General features: G+C 37.3%; 1 long non-coding RNA gene across 2 annotated transcripts in view; it reads right to left on the minus strand.

Annotated features, from left to right (window-relative positions):
• The window catches only part of LOC110270358, a 46,712-nt gene continuing 27,904 nt past the window's right edge, over positions 1,069-19,876 (minus strand). Inside the window, exon 3 of one of the 2 annotated variants that reach the window (XR_002359806.1) lies at positions 1,069-2,091. This is a non-coding gene — a long non-coding RNA (uncharacterized LOC110270358). Of the gene's footprint in view, positions 2,092-16,092; positions 16,333-19,876 lie in introns of those variants that run through there. The other variant, XR_002359805.1, reaches the window with a different exon arrangement.

Raw genomic sequence — 19,876 nt, forward strand, 5'->3', positions numbered from 1 at the left:
ATATCGAACCAATTTTCAAAAAACTGGAAAAACAAGTTACTAAGCCAGTAACTGTTCAGGATCTTCAAAATGAGATTAATACTCTCAAGAAGGAGATCCACCAAATCAAACAACAACAGCAATACCACCATAATTGCTTATCCCACATTTTTCAAAATGAAGATAGTAATGCTGAGGATGAACCTAAGGATGATCAACATTTTCAAATTTCAACTAGTGACTAAATTGTCCAAATTTCAAAAGATGACTAAAACGATGAGATAGCTGAAATTCTACGGTAAGTCAGTCAATTAATCGTTCAGAAATTCTATATCAATATTCAAATTGTCATCCAAGATTTTGTTCTTGAAATAATAGTACTATTTGATATAGGAGATGATTTAAAATGTATTTTGGAAGGTCTAATCCCCACCAAGTATTTTGAAAAAACTTTGGAACGTCTTAGTACGACTAATGGGGAACAACGACAAATTAAATATAAGTTATCCAATAGTGTTATTAAAAATGGTTTTCTCCTGATAAAAATTCTATTCCTCCTAGTTAAGGATTTAAAAAATTACGTCATCTTAGGAACACGTTTTATCAGAACACTATTTCCTTTTCTGATGTCATACGAAGGTATCACCACCTATTTAAAGGAGTGCCCCCAACAACTTTCCAATTCATCATAAACCCTATCCAGAGGACTCTCAATCTCCTGGAATACAAAAACAACCAGCTCAACTTTTTAAAAAAGGAAGTATCTTTTAAGAATCTGGAAACCTAATGAAAGAACCAAGTATTCAACAAAAGATTAAAAGTTTACTCAACTAAATTGAAACATCCATCTATTCTGACTTGCCACATGCATTTTGGAATAGGAAACAACATATTATTGACCTTCCTTACGAAAAGAATTTTAAAGAAAGTCAAATTCCTACAAAATCAAGATCCATCCAAATGAATGAGCAACTTCTCTAATATTACCAAAAGGAGATCACAGATCTCCTAAATAAAAAACTTATCAGAATTGCCAATAGGATATTCTTATTGGGATTACATAGACGTATGGACAAGAGTTTTTTTTGTTCCAAAATGAATAGAATCGCCACTCATGGATCATATATTTCAAAAGAAACCTTAACTATCACTTGCCTAATTGGTTTTCTCAATGGTGGGACTATTTTGGCCGACTACCCAAAATTTTACCCCCACCTACAGATGAGGGGTTGAAAGTTTTCAAAAATAAATATGATCAGTAGGAAACATCTATTCCAACTAACCTCAAATTTTTCTCAACATTTGCATTGGCATGAGTATTCTCATAGTAATACATGTATGGTAAGCAAGATCACCCGAAGACTTTACCAATGCTCCAACAAAATGCATACATCAAATGGTGGGCTCAAGACAATACAACAAAGGCTCATCCTAACGAAGTTAGAAAATGGTTCACAGAACACCCTAACTTGTTAAGGTCACAGATAAGGAAACTTCTATTTTTCTCAATCAAAAAGCTCAAAAGCAGCAGCTTTAGCAGGGTCTTAATCAAAAGAATCGTTCTTAAAAAAATTGCAACAAATCCTTCAATTACTCAAAGCTCAAGGAGACCAACAAGAAAACCCAAATTCCTCGTCAATATTATCAAGTGATTACAATCAAAACAAAGACGATTGTTTTAGAATTAATTTAGCGGAGGATTATGTACCATATTAAACAAAATGTACTTTATTTTGTTGTGTATCTCAATTTGTAACCAATACTGTAGCTATAGTGTAGATCAACATTACCTATACTTTAGAAACAGTAAAATCCAGGCGTATAAAAAATGCACTTCAGCAACATTCTGGGGCAGAGTTTTTAGAGGGAAAAGAATAGAGAGAGAAATTAGAGAGAGGCTCTGAGAATCCTTTGTATGTTGTTTACTCTGATCTTTCTTTTTCAAGCTTTCTATAATAAACAATTTCCAGTTCTTCATTTTCTTGCTTTTAATTTATGTTTCTGCATATGCATATATGGGCAGACTACCGCCACATCTAACTTCATACTAACCTGTATATGCGTGTGGACTACCGCCGCATCTAACTTCATATTTAATTTTTTCCTGAGCATCTGCATTCATAATATCATTAAACATTAAACATATTTTCATTATTTCCCTTTATCCCTCCTAAATCCACTTCAGACATATATATATTGGAGTTAAACCCCAAATGGTTTGATGAGTGTTTTATTGCTTTATGCCCAAATTAAAGTTTATATTGATAAAAATGGGCTAAGTATTTTTAGTTAGTCTTTTTGAACAATGAATTAAGCAAAGAAGCTGCTACCACTGATGCGGACAGAAATTAGCGAATTAAAAATTGTTAAAATATATACGTTGAAAGTATAGTTTTTAACTCGCCAAAAATCTGCCTTATCAATTTAGAAGAGTGTCACAGAAAATAAAATTAAAATACTGGGAGTATGAGTCCCAGGTCGTCTCCCAACGAGTTGCAGGAAAGGGTGCTATTTTATTAATCAGAATGTTTCCAAAAAATGTTTGATTGAATGGCAGAAAATTAAATTGGAGAATTTATATAAATTTAAATAAAAAACCTTGACTGGGAGTTGATTACATGGAAGCCCTATTCTTGATGGAATACTCTCAAGATTAATTGACAATTGAAAATTATTACGTTTAGTTATCCTTTACTAAGTAAGGGGAGGTCAAACAAGTTGGAATGCTGTTCTATCCACAATTTCCAATCCACTCTTGGGAGGATTGGTGTTAGGAACTAGAGAGCAAGCCAACAATAAACTCAATTACAACCTTTCTCTTGAACATTTCGCTCAAGGGTTCCTTTCAATCAACTCCCCATCAAGTTAGGGAACTACTCACTCATTGTAAATGTAAAATTCATAACATCAACGTAGGAATTAAAGAAAGACATGATAAGTAATGATGAAAAGATTAATTAAAAGCAAAAGTAATTCTTATATTAATTAAAGCTAAAATAATCCAATCGTAAAATTAAATAAAATTAAGGAATATGGAAGAGTAAGAGACAAGTGAAGAGAACGAACTAGAATGTCGAAGTCTTGATGAGGCAAATAACTCTTCTCAATATCCCAATGCAAAAACAATGAAAATAACCTATCCTAAAAACTATGAATGTGTAGAGAGAAAAAACCTAGAGGAGGAGTAAAACTAGATCTAAAAACTAAAACTATGCAGAATGAATGTCGTCTCTGGTTTCTGCATGTTCTCTGGCTCTAGTCTGCTGTTCTGGGCCAAAAACTGGGTCAAAATAGGGCCCAAAATTGCCCCCAGCGAATTCTGCAGATTATGCAGATCGCGCACGTCACGCGATCGCGTCGCTCATGCGGACGCGTCATTCGCGTTTCTGCTTTGCCACGCGGATGCGTCGTCCATGCGGCTGCGTCGCTGCAAATTGCTCTCTTCCGCGCGGTCGCGTCATCCATGCGGCCGCGTCGCTTCTCGCTGGTCATCTCCTCAATTTCTTGTGTTCCTTCCATTTTTGCAGGCTTCCCTTCCAATCTCCAACTCATTCATGTCCTATAAAGCCTAAAACACTTAACACACAGATCACGACATCGAACGGAATAAAGGAGAAATAAAATACATAATTAAAAGTCTCTAGGAAGCAAGTTTTCAAGCATAAAACATCTTTAGGAAGGAAATATAAATGCATGCTTATTTAATGAATAAGTGGGCAAAGATCATGATAAAACCACACAAATAAAACACAATATAAACCATGAAATAGTGGTTTATCAACCTCCCCACACTTAAACATTAGCATGTCCTCATGCTTAATTGAAGGAGATAAAATAAATGAGTAAGAACATGTAAAACCTATGAAATGCAATGCAATGCCAACTATATATATGAATGTAACTACATGATTCTTGTCCACTTGATCAATAGTAAATAAGTTCTTCAAAACAATTATAATTCAAATCCCACTAATTCAATTCTCATAAAGTAAGAGCAGGTAAAAATGCAAGAAGATAGCTCATAAAAGCAGGGAACATAGAGATTCAAGCATGGAACCCTCACTGATGGTGTATGTACACTCTAGTCTCTCTAGTGTATAGGGTAATCACTCTATCCTCCTCTAATCATACTTTCTAATTTTTGTTCTTCTCCTAACCAATCAACAACATTTAACATACCAATGCAAACATCATGAGGTCTTTTCAAGGTTGTAACGGGGCCAAGGTAAGGGTAAGGATGCATATATGGCTAAGTAAGCTTATAATTTGAATCTTTAATTAACCCAAGCTTTAACATAACCTATATACATACTCTATATAACTTCAGAATTCACACCTAGCTACCCAGAAATTTTCTTTCACTTTCTATACTCATGTTTCAACTCTTATTTTAATTTTTATCATACATGCATTGACTTTTGAATTCTTAAATTGGGGTAATTTTGTCCCCTTATTTATTTATTAGATATTTTTGGATTTTTTTTAAACATAGAAACATAAGAATAAACATAGCTTATCAATGCACATAGATTTTTGATTCTTATAGTTTCACATGAGTAGGTATCCAAATTCCCAGTATATTATCCTCATTCCCTTATTATTCTTTTGTTCCCACAATTTCCCATACTTAAATAACACACACACTTCTATCTTAAGCTAACCAAAGATTCAAATTGGGATGTATAATTGTTTTTCCGCTTAAGGCTAGTAATGTGGTAAAATATAGAACAAATGGGATTTAAAGGCTCAAAGTGGTTAACAAAGGTAATTAAAAAGGGTAGGCTTAATTTGGATGAGTAAGCTAAACAAATAATGGCCTCAATCATATGCAAGCATATAAATATAATAAACATTGGACATATAAGATGAAACAAAATATAGTTTACAATCATAGAGAGGTAAACACACAAGAATAAAATAATTATGGTTAAATAATGTAACCATTCGTAAAGGCTCAAATCTCACAGGTTGTGTGTTCTTTAGCTCAAAAATCATGTTCCAATTACAACTTCAAGCAATTTTAACCTAAATTTTTTTTTAATTAAAATTAGTGAAATTTTGTTCCAAAGATAGAGTCTTAGAAGAAACTTATTGTCTTTTCAATCAAGCAGAACATGCATGCAACTAACCTATTACTATGCAATTTATCCTATTCTATAAAAGAAAAATCTAACTAAATATCCTAATTTATTGGTGTACAGAAAAGAAATTACCTCCGGAAGTCAGGTACTGACCGACCTCCCCACACTTAAGGCTTTGCACCGTCCTCGGTGCCATCTGTCAAGAACAGAGGTGGGCTGGTAGCAGTATCTCCATAGTCAGGACCATCATTGCTCCCTGTGCTGGTAAAAGAAGTGGAGTCCGGGGTGTCTGAGTCCTTGAAGTGTCCCTTGAGTAGCTCCTTGAGGTGTTTGAATCGGCGCTCGTTACGGCGCTCTCTCATCTTAGCTTTGTGTTCTTGCCGATCCAACCTTTTGATTATCTGCTAGAGCAATGCATCTGTTGTAGGTGCTTGTTGTGTTGAAGAAGGGATATCTTCAACTGGTTCAGTAGGCTGACTAGTAGTGGCTGCTGGAAGTCTGAGGTACTTCCCGTTGGGGACATATTGATCATCCCGTGGAAGCATGACTCTGGTGTCCCCAGCTCTGTAGGAGACTCCGACTGCTGAGACAAGGTCTGAGACCAGGGCGAGAAAAGGTAAGTTGCCCGCGATTTGTACGTGCTCCATAGCATTCCGGATGTGTCTTGGTAGATTCAGAGGTTGGTCTGTAAGGATGCACCATAGTAGAACGGCCATGTCCGCAGTGAAGGAGGATTCGTGAGTGCTCAGAAAAACGTAATGGGACATGATCTGTGCCCATACGCGAGCCTCCAAGGTAAGTGCTGAAGCCGATATACCCTTAGGGCGGGTACGATGGTATCCATAGATCCAACGGCTGCCAGGTAGTGCGATAACTCTGAGAACAGCGTCCCAGTCAAATTGGTACATCTGGCGCTTGAGTGCGGCTTCTTGAAAGGCGTCCAATCCTTCTGGAATAGGGGGAAGACTTAGAGCTCTTTGAATGGCCTCTTCTGTAATGGGGACTTGCTTCTGACGAACAAAGACAGACTGCAGAGTTGGCAGGTGGATGTTGGAGTAGAACTCGACTACCCAAGAAAGATTGACCTGCCTTGGTTGTCTCTGTAGGAAATTCCATTGTCTTCGGGAAATTTGCGGCTCAACAAAGGTAGCAATATTGGGTGGGAGGAGAAGAAGGTATTCGTTATTATAATTCCTTTCTGCCAAGATGGGGAACATCTGCTCACAGTAGCAATTAGAGAATCGCGCAGTGTCCTTTGCTGGAAAGGCTCTTTCTTTATCATCAACCTTTATTATCCTCTTAATCTTCTTTGTTGAGGACTTGACTGCAGTGGAAGAGGATTCTGCCACTAATCCTCTTTTTGTTCCTCTTCTTGCTGGTTGTTTGGGAGTAGCTTTCTCTTTTCCTTTCTTAGTGGCCATCCTGAAAAAGGAAAAAGAAAGTAAATTAAATTTAAAGGGATAGAGCAAGGAAGAGGGTGGTGTAAGTGATAATCAATGCACAATAAAGACGAATGGCGTTAACACATGGTCTGGATTACATGTGAAAAGCTCATCAATGGAAATATAGCAAGTGCAGGTGGTACAATGGAATGCAAGAGATTTATTGGCATGCAGGCAAAGGCATGAGTAGCACAGATCAAGCATTCAATGTCCAATTGAAATATGTTATCATTCGTAACAAATTATCACGTTTGTATTGACAATTAAATTCAATTAATAAAATAGTGAAAGAATTTTGTGAAAAGCAAGCATTGAATATTAAAGTAGAATAATGTAGAGAAGTTCATAATGCCATATGGGCTTTTTCACAAACACATAGCATGCATGTAGAATAAGTGCTTGAAAATAAGAATATGAGCATGCAAGTAATCCCTTAAAATAATATATAATTGTCAAACAAATTTATAACAATTCACAAGCATATAATTACAAATAATGACTCATATAAATTGATAACACCAAGTAAAAAGGAAAAAGAAAGAAAAAGAAAATAAGAACAATGAAGGTAAAAAGAAAAGAAAAGAAGATAACATGTAAAAATAAGAAGAATAATAGAAAAGTGAGGAGGGAAGAAGAGAAAAAACCTTGTTAATGGGGGTGAGAGAAAGTAAAAAGTGAGAAAGGAGGAAGAAGGAGGAAGATATGAAGAAGAAATAAGGTGGAAAAGAGAAAATAGGATTTGGGGAGAAAAAAGATATGATATTTGGCAAAATTAGGAAAACTGTGTGCCGCAAGCGACGCGATCGCGTGGGGCACGCGGTCGCGCGACTTGCGCTTAAGGTGATTGACGCAGTCGCGTCGGTCACGCGGTCGCGTGACCCAGTTTGTGCCATTGGCGCGAGGGTCGCCTCGCACTCGCACAACTCTTTGTTCAAAATCATTAAATGCCAAATTTTGGGTGACGCGATCGCATGGGGCATGCGATCGCGTGAGTGGGCTATTTTTGGGATACGACGTGGCCGCGTGGGGCATGCGGTCACGTGAGGTGGACTGCACGTCCAGCGCCAGTCCAGCACCACTTTAGCACAACTCTCAGCTGTGCACGATTATTACGCCAAAAAACCTTGTCACGCGGCCGCGTGGGGCACGCGGTCGCGTGGGAGGCCATTATTCCCATATGACGTGGTCGTGTCAGCGACGCGATCGCATGGGACGATTTGTGCCATTGGCACGCCTCCAGCCACACTATCGCGTGACTCTCTGTTCGTTTTTATTTTTCCCCCAGCTCCTTGCGACGCGGACGCGTCACTGAGGCGGTCGTGTCGCGTGGAATTTTTTTTTTTTTAATCAAAAGCCAAAGTATGTGAATGCAGATGCACGAAGTATACTAATAAAGAGAAGAGTTATTGAATAAGGAAACTAAAAATAAAGAAAAGAACGATCATACCATGGTGGGTTGTCTCCCACCTAGCACTTTGCTTTTAACGTTCGTAAGTTGGACGCTCCACTAGCTCAGTCTTCGGCTATGTGGGGGTCTTCCAAGCGGAAGATCTTGAGTTCCTTGTCTTTCTTTCGCTTCTCGCCATGGTACAGCTTTAAGCAATGTCCATTAACTTTGATAAGTTCAAAGCTTGAAAGATGGCTAAGGTGATAAACTCTGTACGGTTCGGCCTTCTCTACTCTGTATGGACCTTCCCATCTCGATCTCAACTTACCTGGCATGAGCCTCAGTCGAGATTTGTAAAGGAGGACTGAGTCCCCAGGTTGGAACTCTTTCCTCTTGATGTGCTGATCATGTACAGCCTTCATCTTCTCCTTGTATAGTCTTGAATTCTCATAAGCTTCTAGGCGAAAGCTTTCCAGTTCTTGCAGTTGCAATTTCCTTTCAGCTCCTACTCCTTCAATTCCCATATTGCATTCCTTTATTTCCCAAAAGGCTTTGTGCTCTATTTCAACAGGGAGATGACAAGCTTTTCCAAAACTAAGCGGAAAGAACTCATCCCAATGGGTGTTTTGTATGCTGTTCTGTACGCCCAGAGTGTATCTTGTAGCATGGTGCTCCAGTCTCTTCTATGAGGCTTTACTATCTTCTGCAAGATACGCTTTATCTCTCTATTTGACACCTCGGCTTGTCCATTAGTTTGGGGATGGTAAGCTGTTGCAACTTTATGAATTATCCCATGCTTCTTCATCAATCCTATTAGTCTCCTGTTACAAAAATGGGTGCCTTGATCGCTCACGATTGCTCGTGGTGATCCAAAGCGACAAATAATATGGTTTCTCACAAAGGAAACAACAGTGTTAGCATCATCAGTGCGGGTAGGAATTGCTTCCACCCACTTAGAAACGTAATCCACAGCTAACAAAACATAAAAATAACCATTAGAATTTGGAAATGGACCCATGAAGTCAATGCCCCAAACATCAAAAATTTCACAGAAAAGCATAATTTGCTGACGCATCTCATCCCTCCTGGATATATTACCAAATTTCTGGCATAGGAAACAGGATCTACAAAATTTAGCGGCGTCTCTAAAAAGAGTAGGCCACCAGAATCCACAGTCTAAGATTTTTCTGGCAGTTCTTTGAGGGCCAAAATGTCCTCCACTCTCAGATGAGTGACAGGCCTCTAAGATGGACTGGAATTCTGATTGAGGCACACACCGTCTAATTACCTGGTCAGCGCCACATCTCCATAAATATGGGTCATCCCATATATAATATTTAGACTTGCTTTTCAGCTTGTTTCTTTGATGCTTAGAAAAGTTTGGAGGAAAGGTACGGCTAACTAAATAATTAGCTACAGGTGCATACCAAGGGACTATCTCAGATACTGCTTGCAGGTTATCAAATGGAAAAGTATCAGCTATAGGAGTGAGATCATCTGTAATGTGCTCAAGGCGACTCAAGTGGTCTGCCACTAAATTCTAGTTACCACTCCTATCCTTAATTTCTAAATCAAATTCTTATAATAGCAGTATCCAACGTATAAGCCTTGGTTTAGACTCCTTTTTAGATAATAGATACTTTAGAGCTGCGTGGTCTGAATACACTACTACCTTCGTACCAAGTAAATAGGCTCGGAATTTATCCAGAGCGAAAACAATAGCAAGAAGCTCTTTCTCAGTAGTAGTATAATTAGACTGAGCGGCATCTAAAGTTTTAGACGCATAAGCAATAACAAAGGGGTCCTTACCTTCACGCTGAGCCAATGCTACTCCTACTGCATGGTTAGAAGCATCACACATAATCTCAAATGGTTGGCTCCAGTCTGGTCCTCTTACAATTGGGGCTTGAGTCAGTGCGGTCTTTAGCTTATCAAACGCTTGTTTGCAATTTTCACTGAACTCGAACTCAATGTCTTTCTGCAGTAATCTGGATAAGGGATGTGCTACCTTACTGAAGTCCTTTATGAATCTCCTGTAAAAACCTGCATGGCCAAGGAAAGAACGGACCTCCCTCACAGAAGAGGGGTAAGGTAAAGTAGAAATAACATCCACCTTTGCTGGGTCTACAGAAATGCCAGTATTAGACACAACATGTCCTAGTACAATTCCTTGTTTAACCATAAAGTGACATTTTTCAAAACTTAGCACAAGGTTTGTATTGACATATCTATCCAATACTCTAGATAATCCATCTAAGCATAGGCTAAAAGAATCGCCGTATACACTAAAATCATTCATAAAGACTTCCATACAGTCCTCAATAAGATCAGAGAAAAGACTCATCATGCACCTTTGGAAAGTAGCTGGTGCATTGCACAAGCCAAAGGGCATTCTCTTGTAAGCATAAGTCCCAAAAGGACATGTAAAAGTGGTCTTTTCCTGATCCTCAGGAGCTATATGAATCTGGAAATAACCTGTGTAACCATCTAAGAAACAATAATGTGATTTACCTGACAGGCGATCCAGCATTTGATTAATGAATGGAAGAGGATAGTGATCCTTACGGGTTGCTTGGTTGAGGCGTCTGTAGTCAATGCAGACCCTCCAGGCATTCTAAACTCTGGTTGTCAGGAGCTCTCCATGCTCATTCTTCACTGCAGTGACTCCAGACTTCTTTGGCACTACTTGTACTGGGCTCACCCATTCACTGTCTGAGATGGGATAGATGATATCTGCCTCTAATAGTCTGGTCACTTCCTTCTTGACAACCTCTAGGATAGTGGGGTTCAGTCTTCTCTGTGGTTGACGGACAGGTTTTGCTCCCTCTACTAAAAATATTTTATGCTCACAGATTTGAGGGTTGATACCCACTATGTCTGCCAAACTCCAACCAATTGCCTTCTTGTGCCTCCTCAGCACACCAAGTAGTTGTTCTTCCTGTTGGGAAGTGAGCTCCCTTGCAATGATAACCTGAAACTTCTGCCTGTCTTCAAGGTAAGCATATTTGAGGTGTGGAGGAAGGAGTTTTAATTCTAACTTTTTTGATCATGTTCAGGCTCTGGATTGTCTGGAGCTGGTAACAGTGGTAAGGCACTGTCATTGTCCTCTGAGAATGTCCCCACACTTGGACCTTGTCCTGTGTGCTTCTCTTCAAATTCCTCCTAGTGAACTTCAGCCACGGTTTCATCTATAATGTCACACTGGAGGATAGAATGATCCTCCGGAGGATGCTTCATAACTCCATTCAGATTGAAGATCACTACTCGGCCATCTATTTCAAAAGAGTATGTTCCTGAGAAAGCATCTAATTTAAACTTTGAGGTCTTCAGGAATGGTCTTCCGAGTAGGATTGATGATGGCTTATCTGAGGCATTTTGGGGCATCTCCAAGATATAAAAATCAATGGGAAACGTGAGTCCTTTAATGCCCACTAATATGTCTTCAGCAACTCCAGCCACTGTAATAATGCTCTTATCTACTAATACAAAACGAGCTGCTGACCTTTTTAAGGGAGGGAGCCTCAAAATATCATATATAGACAAAGGCATTATACTTACACATGCTCCTAAATCACACATGTAATCAGAAAATACTACACCACCTATAGTATAATTAACCATGCAAGGACCTGGGTCACTACTCTTTTCAGGTAAACCTCCCATTAAAGCAGATATGGAACTTCCTAAGGGAATAGTTTCTAATTCATTAATTTTGTCTTTATGGATATATAGATCTTTTAGAAACTTTGCATACTTAGGTACCTGTTGAATGACATCAAAAAGGGAAACAGTTACCTCAACCTTTTTGAATATCTCTACCATTTTGGGATCAGGTTCCAGCTGCTTCCTGGGTTTCCTTGCAAGTTGTGGAAATGGAATGGGAGTGGTGTCTTCTGCAGTGTCTGCGCCATTTGGTGCCTCCTCCTGTGGTTGCACTTCTTCTTCTTCAGCCGTGTCCTGTATGTCCTCTTCTTCTTCAACATCTTCTATTTCCACTACCTCTTCAGCTGAGGTGTGTTCTGGTGGGCTTGGCTCCTCCTGATTCCTCTCCTGCAGTGTGGTTCCGGACCTCAGGGTGATAGCATTGATACCACCCTTGGGATTGGGTAATGGTTGAGAGGGGATTCTACTAGAGCTCAAAGGTTGATTATTAGAGTTAGTCATTGATCCAATCTGGGAGACAAGAGCCTGCAGGGTAGCAAATAGACCATTTAGAGTGGCATTAATGTTGTTTTCCATGGTCTGGTGTCTCCGCTCAATAGATTGTAGTAAGTCATCATTGGCAGATGAAGAAGGATAAGTAAATTGAGAGGTCTGCTGTTGGGTATTCTGTGGTCCTGGGGTTGCCTCAGGTGAGGTGCTCTGTAAGGCTGATTCTGCTGCTTGTTGTTGTTATTATTCCACCTCTAATTTCCCTAATTATCTCTGCCTCCTCTGTTATTGTTGTCTCTCCAATTTTGGTTAGAATTGTCCTGTCATCCATGGTTATTATTTCCACCATGATTGTACCCTTGGTTGGGGCGGTCATAGAAGTTATGAGTGGATGCCACCATGTTGTCTTCCTTTTGGAGTTGCGGACATTCATCAGTATAATGGCTATAATCAGCACAAATTCCGCAAACTCTCTGTGGGACTAGCTGTTGGCCTTGCTGTGGTGAAGGAGATTGAGCTTGCTGAACTTGTTGTTGATTCAATTGCATTTGCTTCAGCAAGTTAGTCATTTCACAGATACTCTGAGTTAGAGCAGCAGTCTCTCTGCTAGAGGATACTTCTGCAACGGCTTTTGAACGGCTTTGTTTCTGCCTGTGATTCCTAGTAGATTCAGCTAAATCACTGATCAATTGGCACGCCTCATCAGTGGTCTTGTACTTCTTCATAGACCCATTGCTAGCACTTTTCAATGTGGTCTTATCTTGGGGCCTCATGCCCTGTGTGACATATCCGAGTAACACTATCTTGTCAATCATATGGTGGGGGCATGCTTCCAGAAGATTATTGAAGCACTCCCAACACTCATAAAGCGTCTCGGATTCATCCTGAACAATCATGGAAATGTCTTTCCTCAGTTTATCAGTAACTTCAGCTGGAAAAAACTTTTCTAAAAACTCTCTTCTGAGTGTATCCCAGTTGGATACAGTTGCTGCGGGTTGAGTGTAGTACCACTCTCTTGCCTTTCCCTCAAGAGAGAACGGGAAGGCTTTTAGCAAAATTGAAGTTTCATTCGCACCATCACGCCTGACAGTAGAGCAGGCTGCTTGAAAATCTCTCAGGTGCTTGATGGGCTCTTGAGCAGGTAAGCCATGAAACTTAGGCATCAAATTGAGTAGTGCGGTCTTTGTTTCAAAATCTGTAGCCACCGCTGGATGATGCACTTGGAACGGTTGCATTGAAAAATCAGGGTCTCCAGCCTCCTGGATAGTAACTCTTCTGGCTGCTGCCATGTTACCTGTACGTAAAACAACCGAATCAGTAGAACGGGGGCTGGTTTCTTCCTCAAATGGCGTTTCAAATCCGCCCTCAGAAAGGACTAACCGACGCCTAGCTTGCCTTATTCGTGAAATAGTTCTTTCAATCTCAGGATCGAATATTGGCAAGCTTGGATCAGGAAGTGAACGCATCATCTAACGAAAGAAACAAGCAGCTCATAATAGCAAAAGAAAATAAAAATGCAAATAAATAAATTCCAATTAACAACTATAGCACTCTATTGCAACTCCCCGGTAACGGCGCCAAAAATTTATGCGGGCAGAAATTAGCGAATTAAAAATTGTTAAAATATATACGTTGCAAATATAGTTCTTAACTTGCCAAAAATCTGCCTTATCAATTTAGAAGGGTGTCACAGAAAATAAAATTAAAATACTGGGAGTATGAATCCCAGGTCGTCTCCCAACGAGTTGCAGGAAAGGGTGCTATTTTATTAATCAGAATGTTTTCAAAAAATGTTTGATTGAATGGCAGAAAATTAAATTGGAAAATTTATATAAATTTAAATAAAAAACCTTGACTGGGAGTTGATTACATGGAAGCCCTATTCTTGATGGAATACTCTCAAGATTAATTGACAATTGAGAATTATTACGTTTAGTTATCCTTTACTAAGTAAGGGGAGGTCAAACAAGTTGGAATGTTATTCTATCCACAATTTCCAATCCACTCTTGGGAGAATTGGTGTTAGGAACTAGAGAGCAAGCCAACAATAAACTCAATTACAACCTTTCTCTTGAACATTCCGCTCAAGGGTTCCTTTCAATCAACTCCCCATCAAGTTAGGAAACTACTCACTCATTGTAAATGTAAAATTCATAACATTAACGTAGGAATTAAAGAAAGACATGATAAGTAATGATGAAAAGATTAATTAAAAGCAAAAGTAATTCTTATATTAATTAAAGCTAAAATAATCCAATCGTAAAATCAAATAAAATTAAGGAATATGGAAGAGTAAGAGACAAGTGAAGAGAACGAATAAAATGTCGAAGTCTTGATGAGGCAAATAACTCTTCTCAATATCCCAATGCAAAAACAATGAAAATAACCTATCCTAAAAACTATGAATGTGTAGAGAGAAAAAACCTAGAGGAGGAGTAAAACTAGATCTAAAAACTAAAACTATGCAGAATGAATGTCATCTCTGGTTTCTGCATGTTCTCTGGCTCTAATCTGCTGTTCTGGGCCGAAAACTGGGTCAAAATAGGGCCCAAAATCGCCCCCAGTGAATTCTGCAGATTATGCATATCGCGCACGTCATGCGATCGCGTCGCTTATGCGGATGCGTCATTCGCGTTTCTGCTTTGCCACGCGGACGCGTCGTCCATGCGGTCGCGTCGCTGCAAATTGCTCTCTTCCGCGCGGTCGCGTCATCCATGCGGCCGCGTCGCTTCTCGCTGGTCATCTCTTCAATTTCTTGTGTTCCTTCCATTTTTGCAGGCTTCCCTTCCAATCTCCAACTCATTCATGCCCTATAAAGCCTGAAACACTTAACACACAGATCACGACATCGAATGAAATAAGGGAGAAATAAAATACATAATTAAAAGTCTCTAGGAAGCAAGTTTTCAACCATAAAACATCTTTAGGAAGGAAATATAAATGCATGCTTATTTAATGAATAAGTGGGCAAAGATCATGATAAAACCACACAAATAAAACACAATATAAACCATGAAATAGTGGTTTATCAACCACCTTGATCCAACAAAAACATTTACTAAGGTTTATTGTTGTTGTATCATGTTCAAACATTCTCGGGTAAAGGCAAAAGAGAAATGGTGTTTCATTTTATCAAATAGATAGAGGAAAAAAGATCACAACTTAGAGCTAAAGAAAGAATCAATGGTGCTGGTTCAAGTAGTACAACCAAGGACAAATGACCTCTAACAAAAGGAAGAAAAAAAATCAGCAACAAGGACAACAGACAAATCACTCCTCCCAAGGATGATTCTTGGCTACAATTATAATGTTCCTCTGCAACCTTGCACCTCCACTACCTCTGTGTTTCTGTCCTAATTCTAGGAGAAGAAGACAAGCTCTACACTATCTTTATGCTCAGATCTTGTTCCTAAGGACCACTTCATATATTGAAAGCATTACCCCTATACAAAAAGGAGTAATCAGCAAGAGTTGAAACCATGGAGTGAGAACAAAAATATGAGTTTTTCCTTGATAGGATTAGGAAGAATCTTAGTTGAAACAAGCTTGGTTGTTCCTTGATAGGATTAGGAAGAATCTTAGGAAATTGGTGAATGTAATTTTTGAAAATATAGTAAAAAATTCTACCATTGTTATGGTGTAGATTAGATGTAGGTTACATTGCAATAAGTGACTGAACAAGGATACATGATAGCTTCTCTTCTCTGCTCTATTTTTCTATTCTGACATTATGAGACCAAACTAAATTGTCTCCTGCATAATCGTTTAATAGAATCTGCAAAATATTCTTTTCTCAAATCTGTGTTGGTGACTAAGTTTAAAAGGCATTAAAAAGTGACCGTAGATACAATTTTCACTTTTTTAGGCCATTGACAACCTTCAGGTATAGGTATGTGTGCGTAATTTAAATTATTATCATAATATATAATATTAATATTATGCATATATATTTAATTTTTATTGAATTTAGTTTATATAAATAAAAATAGAAATAAAAACTCTAATCCTCTGACCCACTAATCCAGTAATCTAATTTCATAGATGTTTCTAAGAAGGGAAATCACAGATCAGAGATTTTATTCGAGGCAGAGTGGGCATAGGGCAAAAATTAAGATATACGTGGATATCGAAGTAGAAAATAAAGCGACATACGAGTGTTCAAGACAGATATAGGTATATAAATATCCATCCTATTCCGCCTCTAGGGATGCTGACGAGTCTTCATAGAACAGGTGATAACTTCCGACCCCTACCCTTGCTTTCCAAACTGCCTCCCATCCTCATTTTGTATCTGCGATGGGTAATGGATACCCATTCTATTGGATATATGAATCCCTACGAATATCTGTGGTTGTTTGAAAATATGAAAAATTGAACAAAAATAAAAAAGAATATAACAATTCTTAACAACTGTCACTTATTACAATTTACAAGTCAAGAGTCTTCAACCACAGTTCAGTGCTCATACACAATATAAATTGTTCAGATTGATTAGGAAGAAGAAAATTTAGCCAAATCAATTAAAAAAAATCAAAACAAAAATATTTTAAAATCTCTAAACCCTAAAGTTAAGCAAAGATAAAATGGCCAATCAGCAGGCTGCAGATGGAAGGGTGACACCGAAGGAGAGCAAGTACGGTGACACTAGTGGCACAAAGGTAAATACACAGTAACAGACAGATGTTTAGAAATGACATCACAAAGACAGATAAATCTGTAGAGATGACAACATAGAGGTAGAGGCACGACAAGAGGCGAGGTTGAGGGAGATTATCAGTGAGAAGTGTTGACCCTGAACAAAGCACGTCGAGAAGTAAGAGTTCATCGGGTGAAAGGCGAAAATAAGGTAGAGTAGAGGCGAAGTGGTGTTGTTGAGGAGGTCGGGCTGAAAGACACAAATTTTTCAGAGAAGTTGTCATTCCTAGCCACTTCATTGTCATCCCTAGCCAATTCATTGTCATCTCTACCGAAAGACACAAATTTACATCTCTTAGGCTTTAGTTAGTTAGTGTGTATATTAAGACATAGACACTAAAGACATAAGTATAAAATATTTGTATCCATATACTGTGTTTGACAAATAGATAGACAAGACACGTATAATTTAAAAAATTTAATTTTACCCTTTTTCTTAAAAAAATCTTTTTGCCTTCTCTCTCCACCTCATCGTCTTCCTCACTATTTCGATCAACCTCCGTGCTTTTTTTTCCTTCAAATTTCAGTAAAACAAATTGAAATAAAAAAAAATCCGATTCATAAAAGACCTACAAAATTATATTCATCCATATTCTAATTAATTTAATGTCTTTTTTTTTTTGAAAGAGAGAGAAAACACGATGGTGAGAGAATGTAGATAGTGAAAAAGAGAGAAGTACGGTTCATGGGGAGAGAGAGAGTTAGTGAGAGAAAATATTGGAGAGATGATGCTATAAAGAGAAGGATAATTTGGAAATTATAATTTTTCATAAGGATAATATTAAAAAGGGTAAAGTATACTTTTTATCCCTGAAGTTTGACAAAAGTTTCAAAAATATCCCTAAGTTTTATTTTGTTTCAATTTTGTCCTAGAAGTATTCGATTTGCATCAAATATACCCTTGACGGCTAAATTTTCAAAAAATTTAAGACCAATTTAACAATAATGCATGAAATTTACACTTGATTTGCTTATATTGAGGGTTATTTTTCTGAAATTGTTGTTGAATTGGTCTTAAATTTTTTGAAAAATTAGCCGTCAGGTGTATTTTTTATGCAAATCGAAAACTTCTGGGATAAAATTGAAATAAAATAAAACTTAGGAATATTTTTTAAACTTTTTTCAAATTTCAAGGATAAAAAATATACTTTACCCTATTAAAAAAATTTGTGTCTCTATGTCTAACGGGAATGGATTCTCTCAATTGTTAAAAAAAATTGAGAGTCTAAAGTGTGATCTCTAACCCTTTATTGCTCTCTCTCTCTCGTATTTATTCTTGGTTCCACTTATAAAACTAATGATGAGAGATCACACTTTACTCTCTCCATTGTTAAAAAAAATTGAGAGGATCCATTTCTGTGTCTGACCTATTTGGTGACGAAATTTTGTGTCTCAGTATATATTTGGGTTATCCTTATCTTAAAAAAAATGTGTTTTAAATAAACAAAAGAGGGAGACAAATGAAAACAAGATTGCCTTATATCACAAAACAAAAAACGAGAAAATAGTGTCAAATAGAAAAAGAAAAAAAGGAAAAAGATAGAGAAATAAGATAGTCTTAAATAAAAAAGAAAAACGAAACAAAAAGAGGAGAAGCAGAGACATACCTCAAAATCAAATGGCTACCAAGTATAGTAACAAAAAAAATTGGAGTACTGAAATATCTACCATTGATAGAGTATTTAACAATCGCAAATTACAAAATAAATAAATAAATAAAAGAGGAGATAGAGAGTAGAGAGAAGAGATTATCTGGGGGGTTGAGATGATACTGCAACTTGAATGAGAAGAGATAAATGAAATTAAATTTTAAATATTGAGAATAAAAAAAATAATTGTAAAATAATAAAAAATATCTATAAATAAAAAAAAAGATATTCATTAAAAAATATATATCCATTTTGTCAAATCCTATGTTTATTAATGTCTTAAAAAAATAACACATAAAAAAATTTATACAAAAAAATTATATTCAATATCTATGTATCCGTCTTTAAACAGTTTTTCAATGTTAAATGTATCTTGTCTTAAAAAACAAATTCCTATAAACATGACACAAATCAAATGCAATCTTATTTCTTGAAAACAAACTTTTGTCCCTCTTATTGTAACTAAATACAATTTCATCTATCTATCTCTCTTTTCACTATCCTTTGGCCCAAAGCAAACACAATATAAATCCTAACTTGACTTGCTATTTTGTCCCTAAAACTCAAATCTAACTATAGAAAGTGGACAACTAAGGAGTAAATAAAATCCAAAATTTGATTTCATAATGAAAACAAAATATTTTTTAGGATGCAAACAACATGATCTTAAAAACTAATAGCTACATTATGGCTCTTAATTTTTGAATTTACCCAATGAAATTTTGTCAAATCAACTACATCTTCAGAAACTTATGCATCATGAATAAAATATCAATGAATAATAAAATAAAATAAAATATATTTTTTGTCTCTAAAATTTGTTAAAACTTTTAAAAATACCTCTAAATTTTATTTTGTTTTAATTTTGTCCCTAAATTTTTTAATTTGCATCAAATATATCCCAAATAGTTAAATTTTCAAAAAAATTAACACTAATCTAATAATACATGAGGCCCATTAGGGTTGACTAGTGCTCTGCTAGGGTTTCTGTGCTCCTTTGGAGCAGCTCTTCACAAATTCTTAGTTTCTGCAGCGATCAGATTATACAGTTGAGTATGGAGGCAGGGATGAGATTTGCCAGAGGAGAAAATTCAGATAGTGATGGTGAGAACGATAATGTGGTGATAGTCGAGGAAGAAGATATCAGGAAAGGGAAGGAAGCATGTGCTAATAGCCTCATAGGCCGTGTTTTTGCAGACAAAAAGTTCTCTGTGGGCACTATGGAGAATGCATTTAGGGCTATATGGGGCAGACCAGAAGGCTTCAGAGTCTCGGATAAAGGAGGTAACAAATTCCAATATTTTTTTTGACAATGATAGGAAGCTGCTGAGGATTGAGAAAGGTTCCCCATGCTTCTTTAAAGATTATGTTCTTCATGTGAGGAGATGGAATGTCTCTGATCAAAGGGAGGAGAGTGAGATGCAAGGCTTCTCAGTATGGTCCCAATTTTGGAAATTGCCAGAATGCTATAAAACTATAGAAGTTGGAAGG

The sequence above is a fragment of the Arachis ipaensis genome, chromosome B01 (genome assembly GCF_000816755.2).
Source record: "Arachis ipaensis cultivar K30076 chromosome B01, Araip1.1, whole genome shotgun sequence".
Classification (NCBI taxonomy): domain Eukaryota; kingdom Viridiplantae; phylum Streptophyta; class Magnoliopsida; order Fabales; family Fabaceae; genus Arachis; species Arachis ipaensis.